Source organism: Paramisgurnus dabryanus, chromosome 14 (assembly GCF_030506205.2).
Source record: "Paramisgurnus dabryanus chromosome 14, PD_genome_1.1, whole genome shotgun sequence".
Taxonomy (NCBI): Eukaryota; Metazoa; Chordata; class Actinopteri; order Cypriniformes; family Cobitidae; genus Paramisgurnus; species Paramisgurnus dabryanus.
In genome coordinates this window covers 21,384,143-21,403,675 of record NC_133350.1, presented here as the reverse complement: position 1 = coordinate 21,403,675, position 19,533 = coordinate 21,384,143, and the positions used below count along the sequence as shown (strand labels likewise).

General features: G+C 37.5%; 1 protein-coding gene across 3 annotated transcripts in view; it reads right to left on the bottom strand.

Annotated features, from left to right (window-relative positions):
- The window catches only part of tbl1xr1a (TBL1X/Y related 1a), an 87,249-nt gene that overhangs the window by 24,073 nt on the left and 43,643 nt on the right, over positions 1-19,533 (bottom strand). For 2 of the 3 annotated variants that reach the window (XM_065241547.2, XM_065241549.1), the window contains exons 2-3: positions 17,589-17,645; positions 7,722-7,787 (exon numbers count right to left, since the gene is read on the bottom strand). The gene's annotated coding sequence lies outside the window, so the exon portion shown is untranslated. The remainder of the gene's footprint in view (positions 1-7,721; positions 7,788-17,588; positions 17,646-19,533) is intronic. The other variant, XM_065241548.1, reaches the window with a different exon arrangement.

Sequence of the window (19,533 nt, the reverse complement as noted above, 5' to 3'; positions counted from 1 at the left end):
GCAAATAATACAATAAAACCGGACGGGCGAGATTAACGCGTCACCTCACCTGACCTACTTTAAGACCTGAATCCATCAGCGTCTGCCTGAACATGGTACGGCAGGCGAAATATGACACATCAGTGGCATAAATGGATCTGCCTGCTCTTCCACTTTTGTGGTATGTGATAAAAGCGGGTCAATAGATTCCATAGGCTGTAAAGAAACAAACACGTCTGCCGTAGGCGTTGTACTATAATGCTTTTATGAGAATATTTTAACCACTGCCCTGCAGATGACATCAGTCTGCCATTAGAGATTTCTCAATAACATAAATGATTAATAATGCCATAAACAAGCGTTATGGTGAGCTATTTGTGTCATACACAGACACTGTCAATCCTTCTTTTGAAGGTGCCATAAGATGGTTTAACAAATATACTTTTCTGTCTTTGTTGATGTATTTCCCACAGAAACTCATGCATATAGCCAATAACTTTACATACAGTCATGAAATGCAATTGCTAAATAGTTTGTATAATTTTAGAGAAGATGATACTCTAAGTCTCCCACATTACAGTACTTATATAAGATTGTTACAATCTGAAATGCTGTAGAATATAAAACTGTATTTATCTAGGCATAGATAAATAAACAGAGTTCTGTACATGGTTATGACATATCGTAAGCCTTGAACACTATAGTTTCCGCCTTATGTAAACCTTGTGCATGCAAGAGACCGCTGAAAAAGAGGCCAATCTCAACATAACCCCGACGGTAACATTAGAGTCGGGATGCACGCACCAACATTAAATTAATTACAATGCTATTACACATAAAAGTTGTGACAGCTGACATGAGTTAACGTGCAAAGTTAATGCTATATGCTAATGCTAGTTCTACTATTGACTTTACAGTTACATTTTACATAACTTAACACTCAGAAAAGTCCATATTCAATATCCGAATAATTGATTATTCCTCAAAATCTGTCTGATACAGGCTCAAACATAATGTCAGTTTGGACACATACAAAGCTACTGAAATAGGCTGCTCTTAGAAACAGCCAATCAGAGCAGAGCTCAACATTATTAAGCATGACACTTTCAAATAAGGTAATAATAGACCATTTAAATCCACATACAAAACGGGGTCCCCGTTTCTGGGTCATTTTTGCACAAAACCACATACCTCCTATATAGACGTTTCAGCAGTAACAACATAAACAAGTGGCTTTCGTGGTCAACACGTAACTTCCGGTAAACTCATTTCAAAGTAGTTTTCTTTATATAACAAACAAAATAAACAACACATAGATTACCTAGGAAACCAAAACATTCGACGAGTTTTTATTTTGTTATTTTGTTCAAGAGTTCAACTAGTCAGACCATAAAAAACTGAAACCAGAAGTAAAGTTACGACCAGGCGCGTAATCGCGTCACCGCACATGCGTCCGATGAAACCATCTATAGGCATTAGAGAACAATGTAACACATTGTATCAATGCATTCTTTTGCACCTTTAATAACTTATCTTTCATGAAGATTTTCCAAAATGCTCTCCTTTGTCCTATGATGTTTTTTTCAAACGTATTCAACTGAGCAAGAGTTAATGCTTCCCGCTAGCCTGCCTCCCATAAAGCGCACAACCCTTGGCACAGTGGGATCATTAAATTACAAGTTGGATCAAAGTCATTTTGCAACTTCCCTAAAAAGGACAAACTTTGATTCAGAAAGCAGCAATGTTTAAAGCACCTACGTTTTGCATGCGTATGCATTGTGTATGTCAATAGTACATCTGACCAGTCCCTGAAAATAGTATGCATCTGAACATTAATAGGACCATGTCAACATTAAAGTCTGTTTAATGTTTATTCAGTTTTCCTACTTCTGCATTTTAAACTAGGATATGAAAATGTGTTGGCCAATATCCCTGAAAGTCACATAACACAGTGTCACAATCTAAACATTGCTTTAAAACACTGTAAACTCCACACTTCCGCTTTAAATCTACAGGGCATTACTACAAAGACAGAGAAGGTTATCCAAATATATTGTGACATTGCTTCGAGGTGAACATGGGTGTCACATCTCTGTCCGAGGTGGCTTTTCACAGCATTTGTTGCAAATGTGCACTCCCTCTCTCATACACACACACACATCAATGATTTTTATCTTTGGTGCACAGGTGGAAGGCAGCTTGGGGGAGGCGCCACATTGCTCCGCTCCAGGACCTGACAGAGAGCAACAAGAATGGCAAGTATGAGAAGTAACATGAGGACAAGATCCAAACTGCCAAGATTCCTGGAGGACCACGTGCTTTGGGCAACAGTTGTAGCTTTCCCGTAGCTCAACTGGTAGATCACGCTACAAGCAACTCAAAGGTCATGGGTTTGATTCCAAGAAAATGCACATCTTGGTCAAATGTGTGTTGATTGGATAAAGGTGTTTACTAACAAAAAAGAAAAACTTTTGCATGCACTCTTATTCTTAATTATTGTAACTACTGTCACAGATAGAAATATTCTCCAGTCTTTAGCATCTCGCTCTGCCATCTATTTGAGAAAGAGGTCATGAATAATGCTGAGGGCTGTTTTCATGTGCTCTGGCACAGAGACACAAACGTGCTGGGGATGTTTAATGAACTCATTTACCACTGTTAAGGAGTGACACTAAATGTGGTCTGACTGCCTGGAGCTACAGAGGTAAACGGTGTGCTGGCCAGTCGAATCTCCATGCCCTATGCTGAATTACTGTAGTATGAATCACTTCATTCAGAAGCGTGTTTAAACAAAGATGAGGAAACAAAGGCCAACGAGTGTGATAAAACAGAGGAATCTAATGCTCAACTTCATTTTTTTTTGCATCATGTAATCTTTACCAACAAGAAACCTGAGAACGAGCATCATGTCATCTTTACCAACAAGAAACCTGAGAACGACAGGTCATCAAAAAAATGAAAATATTCTTATGTCTTCTGTGTGTTTTGTTTGACTAGATGTCATATGATATTTTGTCACAAGAAAAGCAATTAGCAATTAAATTGGAAGTTATTGAAGTGTTGCCATATTTGAATTTCACTCTTGTATGCATTTCTTTTGGTTTCAATTTAGTTAAATAAAGGCCCAAGTATATTCATTCCTGTTACTCGTTCACTTGCATACCCACACATTCGAATGCACAGCCTTGCATTCAAAATCTCTAAAATGCTGCCTTCAGGGGCGGCATTCAAAGGCATGAAGGCATCAAGGCACGTCAGAATCCAATGCTTGGTTTACTTTCTGTCTCCTGAGATACCTTCATTGTCTTGTCCCACAATTCTATGTGTGCGTGCGGGGAATGTGATTAGTCGAGTTCGAAAATATGGCTGCAGCACAAAAGGAGTGTAAATAAGGGTATATACTATATATAAGGATATATATAGTGTTGTAGTTTTCAAATATGTGATTAGTTATCACCAAGGGACAATCTTCCGATTAGGGATGGGCTCGAGTACTCGAACGTGGCATCGTTGATCGATCATGAAAACGATGATCATGTGGGTTTATTTATTTATTTATTGTGGATATGGCAGCATCGGATGTCTGGTTAGCATTACAAGCACGTGTGGTAGTAAAGACTGGGTCTGGAGATGCGTGTTTGACGTCGTGTTAAGCTATGCAGACCGGCGTATGACATCAGTAATGTTACCATGCATGATTCAAAAACGAACAGATAATTCCGCGCACCCGCCGTGCACGCGTCAACCCCCCGATCCACGCATTACTCACCGATCCACATCAATGAGGCATTATGGTTTAAAAGGATGCCCTGATTTTCGGAAATACAGTCAGTCAGGTGCAAAAGTACAGCGCCGTCACAATTTCAATGGGTTATCATCTCATATTTAAACATCAATGTTAAGAGATACCAGAGAGCCATACGAGCATTAACATTACATCTTGACTGAGAACAGGTAAGGGGACGACACGACACAGCTAATCGCTAAATAATAGCAAAAGACTTAAAGCTGCTTAATGTTATGAAGCTTGTGCTTTGACTGGACATGTTTTAAAGCGCGGTGTTTATGGTGCACATCCACAAAGGGAGTTAAACTTTCTTTTTTTTAAGCTAACTTAGTTGAAAACTTAGCTGAAGTCTTGCATTTTATGGAGATAGATGCACGTTGTACATTTATGTTGTATAAAGGCTTAATATTATGTAGAGTGCGTCATATATAAAGAGCTTCGGTTTGTGTTTATTAACCCTTTAGTTTCACTTCATCACGCAGCTTTTCCTGTTAGAGGTTTCTGTTCAAAACATTTAATTCATTAAAAATCTAGTATGTGTTCATTGTTCTGTCATAGTTTCTTCAAAATTAAGTTTTATTTGAGGGTTTTTAATAAAAACATTTTCATTTTCACAATGACGTGTAAGCCCCGCCCCTTTGACTGACCACTGCTGTCACTAGAGTCAAAAACGATCTTCAGAAACCTATGGGTGACATCACTGACACTACGTCCATATTTTTTTTACAGTCTATGGTTAATACAAAGGCACTCTTTGTTTATATTTAAAGCAGAATTCAGTTTAGATGCCTTATGCTGCGTTTACACCAGACGCGGTAGATGTGGCAAGCGCAAGTTTCAATGTTAAGTCAATGTTAAGACGCGTTGACAAGCAGCTGGATGTCCTGTGGCGCAGATGAGGCGTTTAGCGCCGTGCGAAAGACACGTTTCTGCCTCACTTGCGCGTCTAGTTGTGGTTTTTGTGCATTTTGCGTTTGACAAAATTTGTGACTGACGCCCGAGTTGAAAAATTTTAACTTTGTCGGGTTTTCCGCGCGTCTACTTCGCTCTACATGCGCGAAGGCATTCAAACTGTTCAAGTGTCAAACTAGACGCGGTAGACACGATTTTGACGCCTAAAAATGCGGTTGGTGTAAACGCAGCATAAGAAGACATAGTCACTGCCTTATGAGGAAGCGAGGCAACAAGTCAGCTGCCTTGGTTTTCGGACGCAGCCAAAGTATACTTTATTCAACAGAAGGAGACACATGCGCATTGCCACAAACTGCAATACCTCTCCTAGAAAGCATTCTACATCTGTACATCCGACCTCTGCATATAGTACTTGCGGATACAAAAATTAGCTGGTCCACTCACAATACACGTGTTCTATTGAAGACATTTGCGTCATGCACGCTAGCATACACATAGAAATTGAATTATACCCAGTAGGGCTGCACCATTATTGCTAAAATGTGAACATTTTATCTCCATGGAAAATGAGATCACAATTCTCTAACACAATTCTCTCTTTTTTTCAACAAAAAACATTGATTTTGTGTAACGCAGGCATGTTACAATGTTCCACCCGTGCTAAAAATCCCTTTTCTGATGGGGAACTTGTAGCAGTGATGCAAGGCTGTTTCTCAATCCAAATGCTGCAGCCTCCGGAGGTCGCATTTTTAAACATCTTAATGATGTCATACTACGTCATTGTTGTAGTACGTTTCTGACTTGTAATGCCCAGTTAACTAAAATAAACCAGGGTTGATGTATGAAGCCTGCATATGCGGACTCCTGAGGCTGCAGCCTTCCAATTAAGAAACGTCCAGAGATATTTAATTGCATGTTTTCCGAAACCAAAACTGTTGCACTGTCACTTTCACGAGTGACAGCAGCCGCAAATGAAGAAGAGGAAGGGTCTGATTCGTGAATAAATAGGGTTTGGTTTTACGCTGTGAAAGTGTCAGCAAGTTTGACTGATATAGCATCTTAGATTATTATAATAAATGTAAATACATGAACACGTGAATGCAGCATCTGAAATACAGGGTAATACTATATAGCCAATCTGCATCATTTAGAAAGAATTCATTTATATATTGATCAAGATTTTCAATTTATTGTGCCCTAATACCCAGGCCTTAAACTCAAAATATTACTTAAGTTCTCAAAACTATCGTTGCACTTTAGAAAATATTTAATAACTCACTGGAGTTATTTGGACTACTTTATTGATGGATGCAAGTGCTTTTTGTTGATTCAATATTTCGTATTCTGTGTAAGAAGATAAAATTATGTTTCGGTTATAAGTTATTTAAGAAAGGAAGCCATATACATCAGTGATGGCATAAAGGTGAGTAAATTCTGACAGAATTTTTATGTGTAGGTAAACTTATTGTTCAAGAATAGCGTGAATTAAAATCTAAAGATAATTTGAGGAAAAGCACTTAAAGCTTACTTTTAAATACAAATTTATGCAAATTAATATGTATCTATAATATCCAAACAAACCAGCATAACAAGACAAAAGAGTGGGCAAATAAATGATCATCGCCAACCCTGGAGCTCAAAAAGTATACCAATTATCAATAGCAAATACGTTTTAGCACATTTATGCCAGTTCTTCACCTGCATGTAAACCAAGTGCACTGACACCATTTCCTGAAATTCTCCATAACGCAACTCAGATAGGGTAATTGGCTAATAAGTAACATGTTCAAGGTCTGTTGAAATCCAGTTAAGCAGGGCGGGTTGTTATCTACAGTGATTGAGGAACTACATAACAAAGTATCTCCCCTTTGGCCCGATTCTCACCGCTGGGTGAGAATTGCACTGTTTTTAAAACACGAACACCCTAGATGAGCTGTTTCTCGTCTAGTCTGCTGCAAGTGGGATAGGCGCTGCCTAGAGGTCTGTTTGAAAATGATCTCTCTCAGGGCTGTACAGAAGACTTACATCATATCACCACCACCTGCCAAAATCAGTTACTATGGATAGAAACAGAGCGGCAGTACACAGACTCATTCATTGTCACAGACTCACCCATTCGAGTGCTGTTAGTGATTGCTGTAAGAAGCTTTTGTTTGTTCGAAAATCACAACGGCAATGCAGAATTAAATGTTCACCTTTGGCCCATTATAAAAAGCAGATTGTTACATTTACAAATCGCATTCAGTTCTGTATTTGCTTAAGGTCTTCTGCACAAGAGCTATGCAGCCATCAAGTCCTGCTGAAGCGATCACTGAAACAAGATGAGCGCACTTTCGCCTACAATGTGATAAAAACAATAAAGAACCATGAGCTAAATGCTTATGATTAAGTCATAATTAATGTTGACTATACAGTTTATTCTGTATGCATTTTGTATATTGTTATGACCCTTGACCTTTGAGGGAGTCAAACCATAACAGGCTTTATTAATAAGGCTTCAGGCCCTGTTTAGTTAAATTCCATTCAGGACAGGTTTTAGAAATAACAATACAACATTTTAGAAAAAATTAAACATCAGCTAGGCCAATGTGGAAAAAGGCCAATATACTTTACATAGAAGACTATATATATACACTGGTGGTTCAAATTGAAATATTTACTATACTATATTTTCGTGTGCTGCTTTGTTTATCAATATTACATTTACACAGACTGTTTACAGCATTCCCAGTACACTGAACTGCCTTCCCCTACTAAGTAAACAAGTACTATGAATCTCAATCCACATTGAGGAAGCCGTCATGAAGAAATGTCACCGGGCATTTCATTACAAGGTGTGAAAAAACAATATGCCAAAACTGAGGCGAATGCTTTATAAGTAGGCAGCACAGAACAGCCGGTCCTGAATTTTTCTGCTCCAAACGCTCTCTGAAACAGCTGTACCTTTTCCATGTCAAAAACAGTGCCCTGCTAAATATAGCGTTTCCATTCTCCTTGGAGTATAAAAGAAGCCATCTTAGCACCAGTGTGCATTCATACTCACCACACTATCAGCCCTATTTCCGCAAGGCAAACGCTTTTTAAGGATCCAACCCAAGTGTCTCAGCACCTGCAATAACATTAAAAAAAGGTCAATAAAGGAGAATTTGTTCTGAATTTGTGACCCAAATATAACCAACTCATCTGAGGTCAATGAATGCATTTGTTTGTGGAGTAAACTACTAGCTTTAGATGGATTTTTATTCTTTTTCTTTACTGGGTGACAAGCAGAAGTATAAATCCAATTCAATTTCCCCTCAGTGAAAACTGCTTTAACCTCTTCAGACACATTTATCATGAGCTAAGAGATTGTTCAGTGATGATAAACTTACACTGTTACTATGCAAGTATAAATAATGACAAAAAAACTCAACAGCGATTCAAAGTCATGAAATATTGGAAATAAGAGTCGGTCTTCCTGCATTCTCCACTTGCAAAGCTTCATAACAATTTTCCCAATAATGAAATTGTTTATGAGGAAACAATAAGCGAGTTTCACTATAATCTGTCTGTTTGTCAGCATTATTATGTTGATTAAAACACACATTTCAGGACACACCTACCCCTGCAACATATACAGGTGAAACAAGTTTTATTACAATCATCTAACACTGATGAACAGCATGTTCAGATCGTTTCATCCTACATTGTTTACAGATTTTTAACTATATGTGTCATTGTTTGTTTATGTTAAGAGGCCACAAGCTTCTTAACCATAGACTGTAAAAAATATGGGTGTAGTGTCCGTGACGTCACCCATTGGGTTTGTGAAGATCGTTTTTGAAGCTTCTTAACTCTTTCCCGCCATTGACAAGTTATCTCGACAATTAACTCTTTCCCGCCATTGACGAGATATCTCGTCGACTAAGAGAAAACGCTTCCCCGCCAATGACGAGATTTTCCGTCTTTCTGCAATTCCGCAACTTTTTAAACCCGGAAGTATTGCCCAATGGCAAGCAGTTGCATGTCCGTGTCTGTTTTAAAGATCGCTCTGAATGGGATCTCTATGAAAAGTCCGTCACAAAAATGAAATTATCTCTGCTTTTTGCTCAAAATGTGGTGTTTTTGCCGAAACCTACCCATATTCAAAAGCTGATTACAAAAGAACCACTGAAGGTAGGATTAAACGTTTTTTTTTTTTTTGAAAGCAGAGGTTCTGTTATTTCATTTGGTATATTGTATGTTTATATATTTAAAGAAGAACATTTTCTGGAAGGCATTAAACTTTGGTGAAAATCATGAAAAACGCTGGCGCTGGCTGGCAACTTTTTTAAAAACGCTGGCGGTGAAAGAGTTAAGAGAAACCACTTCCCTGCCAATGACAGGTTTTTACCGCAATCTGTATTTCGGCTATTATTCACTAGGTGATGCTTTTACCCAACTTATAAAACACTGAAACATCAACTTATCCCAAAACAGTAAAACTGTGTATGTTTTGATCATTGTTCTGAATCTGATCTCTAACAAAAGTCTTTTTCAAAAATGCAATTATCTCAGCTTTTTGCTCAAAATGTTTGTCTTTTTGAAGAAACCTCTCCATATATGATGGGTGATAAAAAGAGAACAAATGAAGATAGGATAAAAACTTTTTTAAAGCAAAGGGTCTGTTCTTTCATTTGCTATATTGTATGTATATATATTTAAAGAAGAAAATTTTCTGGAAAGAATTAAACTTTTGTAAAAATCATAAAAAAATTATTTATAGAATCGCAAAAACATCAGTGGCGTAATAGGAAAAGTTTTAATTTATTTAAAAACTTTTAATGATTCTTAAAAACAGCTTTATTGATGATGAATAAATTACGAACAAGTGCCAAAAGTGTTATGAGGTTTACTTTCATCAAAGACAAAATATAAAATCAATCAAATAAATTACAATCAGCTTCATCGGTTCAGCATCTATCCTTTGTTTGTTGTTGTTTATTGTTTCACCTAATATAAAGAAACAAAGTAAAACTGATTTTATGGTGAACGATTTATGCTTCATCTTCAACAAAACTTGCTGTCACATAGTCATTATGTCTGAAATACAGTCCCAAGCTGAAAACTTGCCCTGGCACATACCAGCAGCTAAATCAAGCCTATGAGTTAAAACAACAAATCATTCACGGCAGTTTTGCCAGCACAGATTAAACCTAGGTCTGGAATAAATGTCTTTTCTGCAACACGTGTGTGTTTGTTTCCACAGGCGAGAATTGAAACGCGCATATTGACGTGGCTTTTTAGCTACAGCTTATGGCGGGTTTCAGTGGTCTCTTGTCTACAAAGGTTAAGCTCGAACTGAGATATTCTAAAGGGTGGAAACTACTTCCTTCATGCAACCAGCTCTGAGTCCATGTCTCCTGGGTCTCTGAGACGTCTTTGTGCTATTGCACCTGCTGTATCTATCTGTTTTTCAAAGAGACATACGTTCCAATTAGTTCAGATTATTGGCCTGAATTTGCAAAGCGAAGTAGCAGGTGTCGATACGATGTTGGGCCAAAGAACGGTCTGATCTGAGAACATGGGGAGGGCCAAGACTGGTTAAAAACGATTTTGGAATAATTCATTTGACTGACAGCCACCAAATGTTTTGTAGTAGATTGCCAAGTTCGACACAATATGAAAATGCAGGGTAGAAAAATCCAGTGTAGAAATGTAGATGATTTATTCTGCTTTAGGCTTTTGATAACTTATCTCTTGTTTGATCGTGTTTGACTTCTGACCTTAAGCCAAACAATGAGCCATACAATAAAAAATAAATGTTTCTAAATAGGTTTCTGAATAGGTTTCCTAAAATTTTCCCAAATTCACACAACTGGTTGAGCCAAAATCTTCTTAAGTCTTTTTAGGTAATGCTAAGATGGATTCATAGTACTCACATTCCACATTTCTGCAGAAACTACATACCGTATTCTCCGGACTAGAAGTCGCTCCTGAGTATAAGTCTCATAAGTCAAAAAATGCATGAAAAGAAAAAACATATACAAGTCGCAAAAGTCGCATTTATTTAGAAAATAATTTCACAAAATCCAAGCCCAAGAACAGACAATTAATCTGGAATGGCAAGTTATTCAACTAAACAATAGCACACAGAACAACAGGCTAAATAGGTGTCTGTACATGTTAACGTAACACATTAAGAGTTATTCAGCTAATGTAAACAATAGCATACAGAAAATACAGGTGCAGCACATAGCGCTTTCTCACGGCTGTATTAAATGGCAACTATTAAAATAAATATAAAAAATTCTAACAGTGTATCACTTGTAGCATGCCACATATTGCAATCGCCGCTGGTTAGGACAAAAAAAACTTTAAATGACTTGGAAAGGATACATTGTCTAATGCGTTGAGCTATTTATGTAATCAATAAGGTTGACCTGTTGTTCCAGCCCTACATACGTGTATACTTGTCTCCACACATAAACCAATAACATGAAAAAGTATTTGAACAGTCAAAAAATACCATTTATCCTTTAATTTGTATTAGGCTAAAATATCACACCACAATCTTATATATTTATAGCTAGTTACCCAAGAAGTTCATCTGCAAGTAAATAATAAAAAAAATCAATTATCATAAATAGTACACTGAAAAGTTTAATTCAATTTACTAAATTTTTTTAAAAGACACACCATGCAGTTATTTCGGTGGTAAACAACGTCATAGTAGGGCGAATCATCCTCCTGTTGAAACTCGGGGAGGACGCCGCTAGCAATACCAACAATGCAAGCTTGAGAGAACCGCCCCTGACAAATCTCGCGAAAATCACGACTTGCTTTACGGCAACGACGTCACACACGTTAGGCTTGTTCGACTTCGTGCGGCGCTGCAAGAACCGACCGCCACATGAAGTCAAAGTACCGTGAGAATGATCCGACATGGCACTTTGACGTCAGCCGGCTATCGGTTCTTGCAGCTCCGCATGAAGTCGATCAAGCCTATAACAACAAATGCACGTGCGAATTTGAGACGTGATGCTAAACGATTTAAAAGTTAAGAAAGCGCGTTCGGAAGGGAGTAGGAAAAGGAAAAGAGAATATGACCGCGTTAGGAACCGGACAAGAGTCCCACTCGGTCAGGCTTTAACTCGTTGGCGTGAGCTAAAAGACCGCACTGTATGGAACAGGGATGCTGATCTGGCGATCTTGTTGATGGACTAGTAAGTAAATCTCTTATTTGTAAACTTTGTTTGCGGTCTATGTTGTATGTTGTTGCTCTTGCTTGTAGTATGTCATGCGATTATCATGACAACAGTTGTCAATATCTCACATAATTATCAGGACATAAATAAGCGGTTGTAAATAGTGTAAACATGTACAATTTGCAAACTATTATGATAAATAGCAATAATCATGTATAGTGACATTATAACGACCAATATGAAATAATGCAACGTACACAATTAACTTTGTCATGGCATTTTGTAATGTTTACATTACAATAAAAGAACACAAATGAAATTATACAGTAGACATAGACTATAGACTGTTTACTTGTGATTTAGCTGCAATCATGTAAAAACATTATAATCCAGCAAACGCGGTATAGGCTACTTTATTATTATATGCCTACTCTACACTTGGAATAAACTTCATATTATCCTATAACCATCATCAGTAGTTTAGTAGACTATGCAAGAGCCTAATATTTGTATGAAATTGTGAAACATTACCTGGTCATTATCTTCGGAGGTGTACAGAGTGGGGGTGGGAAATTACGACAGTTGCAAGTATTCTCCAGCGACTCTAGGGGTCGCTGTTTGACAAAAACGCCTAAAATGCATAGAACGCCTTTAAGGTAAGTGGTTGCAATCAATTTATTTAAACAATTTTTTTATTTGTTTTGCCGTTCTAATTTTTTTGTTTAAAGGTAGCTTAAATAAATTGATTGCAACCACGCACCTTAAAAAATTGAGTAAATTGAATGAATCATTTTTTCAGTGGATTACTATTATCATATTATTAATTAATCGCAAGAAAAACATATTCAACCGAGCCATAGGCTTGCAATGCACTAACCAAACATTTACATCCTTGTACTACTTTTTTGACTTTAGATTGTTTAGGCAACTTTATTGATAATTGCATCCCATCACGCAAAACAATACATTACTATCAGCCTGAAGCATAGAGAAGATTACGATTATCATGCCAACTGTAGGATTAATTAAAGAACATCCGCATTGACATTGAGTGGTTCACCATAGCAACTTGCGCTCTCAAATACATACTTGAATAGAACAAGAGCAGGTTTAACTCAGGTGAGCAATTACATTTTCACGCTAAGCCTTTAAGCCAAGGTTTTTGTTTAAATCAACAATAGCAAAGTTGATTAACTTTCAACTACCCTATAACAGGGTCCATCTGCAACCACCAGGCCTCACTATAAAACAATCTGCTTTCCCCTGATAAATGTAATCAATACAAACACTACATTGAAAGACTTTGTTTGTCGAACAAAAAAGGACAGTTTTTTGTTTTTGTTATTATTCGAAGTGGGGGACCTAGATTCACACAGAGGATGTGCTAAAAAAACACAATTTCTTCCAGTCTGCCACCGAAATTGGAACGTCACGCACTTGAGCACACAAAACATTTTCGTCAATCTTCACAATAAGCTAGCTAGAAGGAAACAGATGTCACCTTTTCCTTTCAAGGAGCAGTTAGTCTATCCACCTACACACCACTGTGTGACAGTTCTGTGGGCTATCGGAGGCTTTTTCTGTCTCTCGTAAGGAAAGATGGAGGCCACGACAGACGCTTCCCTTCCCCCATCGCTAGCAGTAGAGTAACTCAGAGGGGTTTTCGTTAACAACTGTTGATGCACCTGCTTGATAAGCTGAACACCTTCTCTATTGTTCGGAGGATCTTACATCAGCCAGGAAGCAGGCAGATAAAAAGACCATAATAATGTGTGATTTAGATGGAGCCGCGGCAGCTCGGGCACAAAGGTTACAGTTTGCATATTTATCACTAAATGCCGGTTGCCTTGACATTAATGCTAAATTACCTGAGAAGGTGATAGCACCTGTGAATCAGGGCTCTTGTCTGAGCAAAGGGTTTTGGATGGAAAAAGCAGCATAGAAAAACTTTCTGAAAATGGTTCTTGGTTGACATTTGCTCAGTTTTTAGATCACATAAGCTGACATAACGGCTTTTCCACAATATCTTATTTGTGCTGACTAGTTGTAACTAGGGCTGTGTATCGCCAACTATTTCCCGATACGAAACATATCCCGATACAAGGCCGCGGTACGATGCGCATCACGATACAAGACTAATTTGAAATACATTTTTTTTTAGAATTTAGTAACATTATTATTGTTATCATCTGTTTATTGTACATTGAATAAGCAGTGCTGTAACAATTGTGTTTTTGCCATTCATTTATTAGCTTTTGGAGTAACTCATAGAAATAATTAAAATCTCAGAGTTGAGCTAAGGATATATGCGCTTTCATACTGAACTCATTTTAAATACGAATGTGTCCTTTTGAAATCATAGTGTGGTGTAAGCAGACGTTCTGCACATGTGAATTGCGACAAAATGCAATGCATTTCCTGTGCTTCATACTACATTCTCCTGTACACGCATGCGCGACCTACACATACAAAATACATGCAGTTAAAAAAATCCTGTGTACAGTAGCACACACACTATTCGGATGACAAATTATGCGTGATGCACACTCAATGTGGACCCTCGTATATGCATAAAAAAGGAACTGTACTTCTAACTTAACATTATTTGCATTTTAACTTATAATAAAGTAACGCGCAAACTGTTGATTTATTATTATTGTTGCGGTAGACAAATATCCACAGTGGTCCAGCTACACATGAGAGATGCTGACAGAGTAAACACGTGCTGACATTAGGGCTGTCAAATTTTTATTCGAATTTCGAATATTCGTCGAATGTAAAAAAAATATGCATATTCGAACGTAAAACTTTGCATTCGAATTTTACCTGTGTCAGGAAGCTCACGCAACGTGATGATGACGTAACTGACGCGGATTGTTATACAGAGCGTTAGCGGCTCAGCCAACTATGCGGAGCAAGCCAGCGTTATTCATTTGAAAAATAGCAAGAAAAGACAGTGGGGATTACGAGTCGGACAGAATACATATTAAAAGGGCTGTGTGATGCTGCTTTGGTTTTTGGAGCATCAACTGGAATTCAACCGCAAAGTGAAACTAACTGAGATGAGTTATTGTCGTCTGCTTCTAAATGCAGTTTTAAAGTTTAAAATAACGTAACTGATCAACACGAAAGTGCCATAATACAGCTGCTTGTTTAGCAACATTAAAACCATATGTGCATCTAACGTTACAGAGTCCACACCGCATATGAGAGAATAACGCCGCGGTGGCTTTATTTTAACTGACTGGAAATTTGACTTTCACCTGGACATTTGATATGCAAGTTTTTCATCAACATTATCTGCGTGAAATATAAACATGATGATCATCTGCCAACTCGACTGTTTCAGCACGTCCTCTATTAATTACGGAGAGTCTGCTTTATTAACGGCTTCGCTCTGCGCGTAAGTTAAACATTTCTGTTCTGTACTTTATTACTCGCATATATTTCTACATATTTTCAACCAAGGAACACACAAAATATAATATTAGTTGTTGTGAATAGCGTTTAAGCTTGACAAAATTTAAATGACTAATGATCTTTCCCACTTATTTTGGCTTAAATAAAGATTAATTCGTTTTCATACTTTATTAGAAACACGTTAATTTATCTACTTATATAAAATGCCCTATATTAATATGCATTGTCTATGTATGGCATTCGTTTTGTACATTTACAGGTGCACAACTATACTGGTTAATTTTTATTTCATTAGTAGTGTTTATAACATTCGTTTTAACAAAAAATATGCTGTGCATGATTATATTATTGGGGCTTTGTGCTGCGCCCTCTTGTGGGCTTTTAAGAGTATTTTCTCCAAGATAAAGTAGGTCTTTATAATTCGAATATAATTCGAATTTTATTATTTTTCAAGGACGAATTTCGAATGTACTTGTTCAGCCATTTTGACAGCCCTAGCTGACATGTAGGAGTGCACCAGAATTTCGGGTGCCGAAAAATTTAGGCCGAAAAAAACGCTGAAAACACAACCTGAAAATGACTGGCGCTCCGCGCACACACACACACACACACACACTTTACTTTTATTAATCCAAGCCCATTAATGCTTTCATCATTAGGATGTAATTGTTTTAAACAAAGCAGGGAGTAAAGCGCTCTCTAAACGTGGAAGCCATCGTAATGTTACGTCTGTGTTTTCTTTTATTCTGAGTCGTTTGGTGCGCGATGACACACAGCCCTCTCACATCATATTGATTGGTTGATCTGTTGCGTGTGCAGCCTACATTAACTAAAGCTTCTGATTCACCACTGTATTCAACACCAGCCGAAACAAACAGAAAAAGGCGCAGGTGGAGAGCTGTAATAGCGTTTTTTGACAATTATGTAATCGTTGCACCTGTAATCATAGTTGCGATTCGTTTTTCAATTAATTGTGCAGCCCTAAGTGAGATTGTTGTTATCAGGCAGCAGAGGTTTAAAGTGTTGACTAAATCTCAGAAGAATTGATCTTAAAAAAACAACTCAGACAAAGCATGGTTTGTTTTTTGAAAAGTTGTTGCAGTTAACATGCTGGGTCCTTTTTGCCCAAAGCCAAATCACAGAAATTCGATACTGCTGTACAGCTCAGGTCCTGATATTGTGGACATAGATTACATGATGAATATAGTCCACACCAAAGGAAACTCTTCTGACTTCAATTCTACACTGCACTTTCACAATTCACAACAGATGCGTGGCTTTGCTTTGAAAGCATAACAGCTCAAATTTGGCCTTTATCAAATTTCAGATAAATACAAATAAACAGGAGTTGCGTGAGATCCACATGCCAAATATTTCCAAAATTGGCTACAATAACGCAAATATCAAAAAAATTTGAATGAGCAGCTCACTCAAACACACCTCAATCTGTACATTTTGGTCAGTCACATTGTTAAAGTTCTGTAACAAATATAAGAGTTAAACGGTTTATCAGACCTCAATTTTCCATCATTCTCAGCCAGTTAACAGCCAAACAAATCTTCGCCTCAAGACTAGCTGCTCCGTACTTACTGTTTCTATGGCAACAATGTCAAGATGGCCTGAAAAGAGTTTGGAGTGAAAATAGCATTTATCGCTTTTTGGAATTACATAAAAAAATTTAAGTGATTTCTAAAGCAATAAGACGAACAGAGTAAGCCCCACATACAAAATTGCTATAACCGAAGCTTTAGAAAAGTGGTGAGATCGAATGATTGAAGCAGTTCAAGTTTATCCTACTTTAGTACTGAATGGCGCTTGGTTTGGAAAGTTCTTAAATTCAAACATTTTGATCCTTGAAACAATACACCCTGGTGGAGAGGAGTTATGGAGAGAAAATTAATTTCACATTCAGCTACCGCCATTGTAAAAGGTTTAGGGGGGATTTGTGAATAGGTACTGGTCAACAGGATATAATGACACTACTAGAATATATAACTGGTCATTTCAGGGTAAAGAGAAGTCAACACCTTGTCAGGCACTCAATTCACAAAAACTCACTAATTTGCATAAATAATTTGTCCTTTAACAAAGCATAACAAGCTTCAAACTTTGTTTCAAAAACTGCTTTAACACAACTATGGACCATCTGAGATATATTCATTTTGGCCGGGCCAGGTTTAACCTTGATAAACAGATCAGGCATCCAGTTATTTAATTACAGTTGTGTAATGGTCCAAGACCCCCAAGACCACATCTACATACATCAGTTTGTCTTACTGATGACCAAAATGAACAACTGCAGTCTAGGAATAAAAAAGGCTTACCATGTGATCAGGACTTGCTCCAATGTGAACCTTAAGCAGCAAAGATGTCTCTATAATCTGGAACGAAAAGAAAAACATAGTAAATGGACTGCTTTTAAAAATGTTTCCTAGCAAGCAAGTAGCAAGTGGATTAATTAAATTATTGTTTTCAGATATGTTTCTTAAACACACGATTCTTCTTTACATAATTCATTACCACATATTCATTTTGAATAAAGGTGCTGCGATTGATAGGGCGCAAATCTTTATTGGTCGATAAACGCTTACAGCAACACTATTTAGTTTTTTGACTTTAAAATAATGTCTCTAAAATTATTATAGAAGAACTGTAAACTTGATGAATTCTAATGCCGCTGCAACCTGAGCTGACTATTAGCAGCTACAACCACACTATGTAAATTTTGTGTTCGGGTAGGAACACACAGCCCAGCCCGTTTCTGCATTTACCAATTCTATCAGCTTAGTCAACAAATTCACGTGCATTGCCCTGCCCATGTGGACGCTTAAATAATGACAGTATTTACGGCACTGGGAACAGACAATTGTACTTATCAATCGCATAAGAGGACCATGAGCCAATCTTACATAGTGTTGCTTTAAAGAAGTTAAAAAGGGCGGTCTCTATAAAGGGCGATCAGAAGAGCCGATCTAGGGCTGTGCAAAAAAAAAAAATCGCTTGCGCTTCTCGTGTGCGTTTCATCAGTAAAGCCAGTTCCTTTATTAGTAGTAAATCGCCATCAGCTGCTTTCAGATGGAGTGGCATGTACTATATTTACTAGCCGTTTTCCTCGATTACGAACGCGATTTTGCCTAGCTTCTTTGTGAACTACGGCTCTGTGTAGTAAATCCCGCTCCATCTGAAAGCAGCTGATGGCGATTTACTACTGATCAAGGAACCGGCTTTACTGATAAAACATACATAAAAATAATTGCAGGCGATTTTTTGCACAACCTCAAGCCGATCGTATGATGCAAAACTTGTGAGACTCGCTAGATGTGTTCAATTTCATGCTGTGCTTTGCAGACCGATAGACGACAGCAAAGTTCCGCAAGATTGGAAAGCATACAGAGCAGTGTGCTTTTGTATTGCTCTCACTGTGATTTTTTCATAATCCTGTCTGCCTACACAGCGCTGCATAAAGTCAAACCCACGTACAGACTTGACTACATTCACTGGTCTGCAAAACTGTCCTGCAGACCAGTGAATGCAGTCAAGTGCGTAGGTGGACTTGTGCAACATTTGTTCTAAGAAAATGCCATGATGCGTAAAGCATCTAAAACATTTCACAACCTCATCAGATATTTGAAAGTTAGTCATGTAAACTCATGTGAAAGTTTACAAAGTTAATGTCAATCAGGGTCAGAAAGATCAACAAAATTGCCACCCAGGTTTCAAACCTCACCATTTATGACTGTCGTGATTTCAGTGAATTGTGAAAATGAATGACGATTACAGCATTACACATATCTCGGCTTGTTTTGTCTGTGTTTAAGAATATGGCCAGTAAAACGTAATATTTATATATTTACTAATACTTTTTAATAGTTAAAAAAATTTGACATTATGAAGAGATACAGCTTTAAACAGACCCAGTGATCGACCTCGAAAAAATAGGGACTATATATAAATCTATAGGGTATTTGGACCTGAAACTTCACAAGCACATTCTGGGGACATCTGTGACTAATATAACATCTTGAAATTTTGTCAAATTAGGTGACCTTTAAACATCAAAAAAATCGCATATGCTTCTTATCAGTCAGTTCAAATGCAGAACAGAACACATTCACTTTGTTGTTGTTTTTTAAAATAAAAAATGTATTTAAGCTTGGTGATCTCTGATACCCTATCCCATTGCTTAAACTTAAAACTGGCAAAGTGTCAGACTAACAAACAGTAAACAGACCATCTGATCCTCAAATGAACAATAAAACAAAAGAGTCT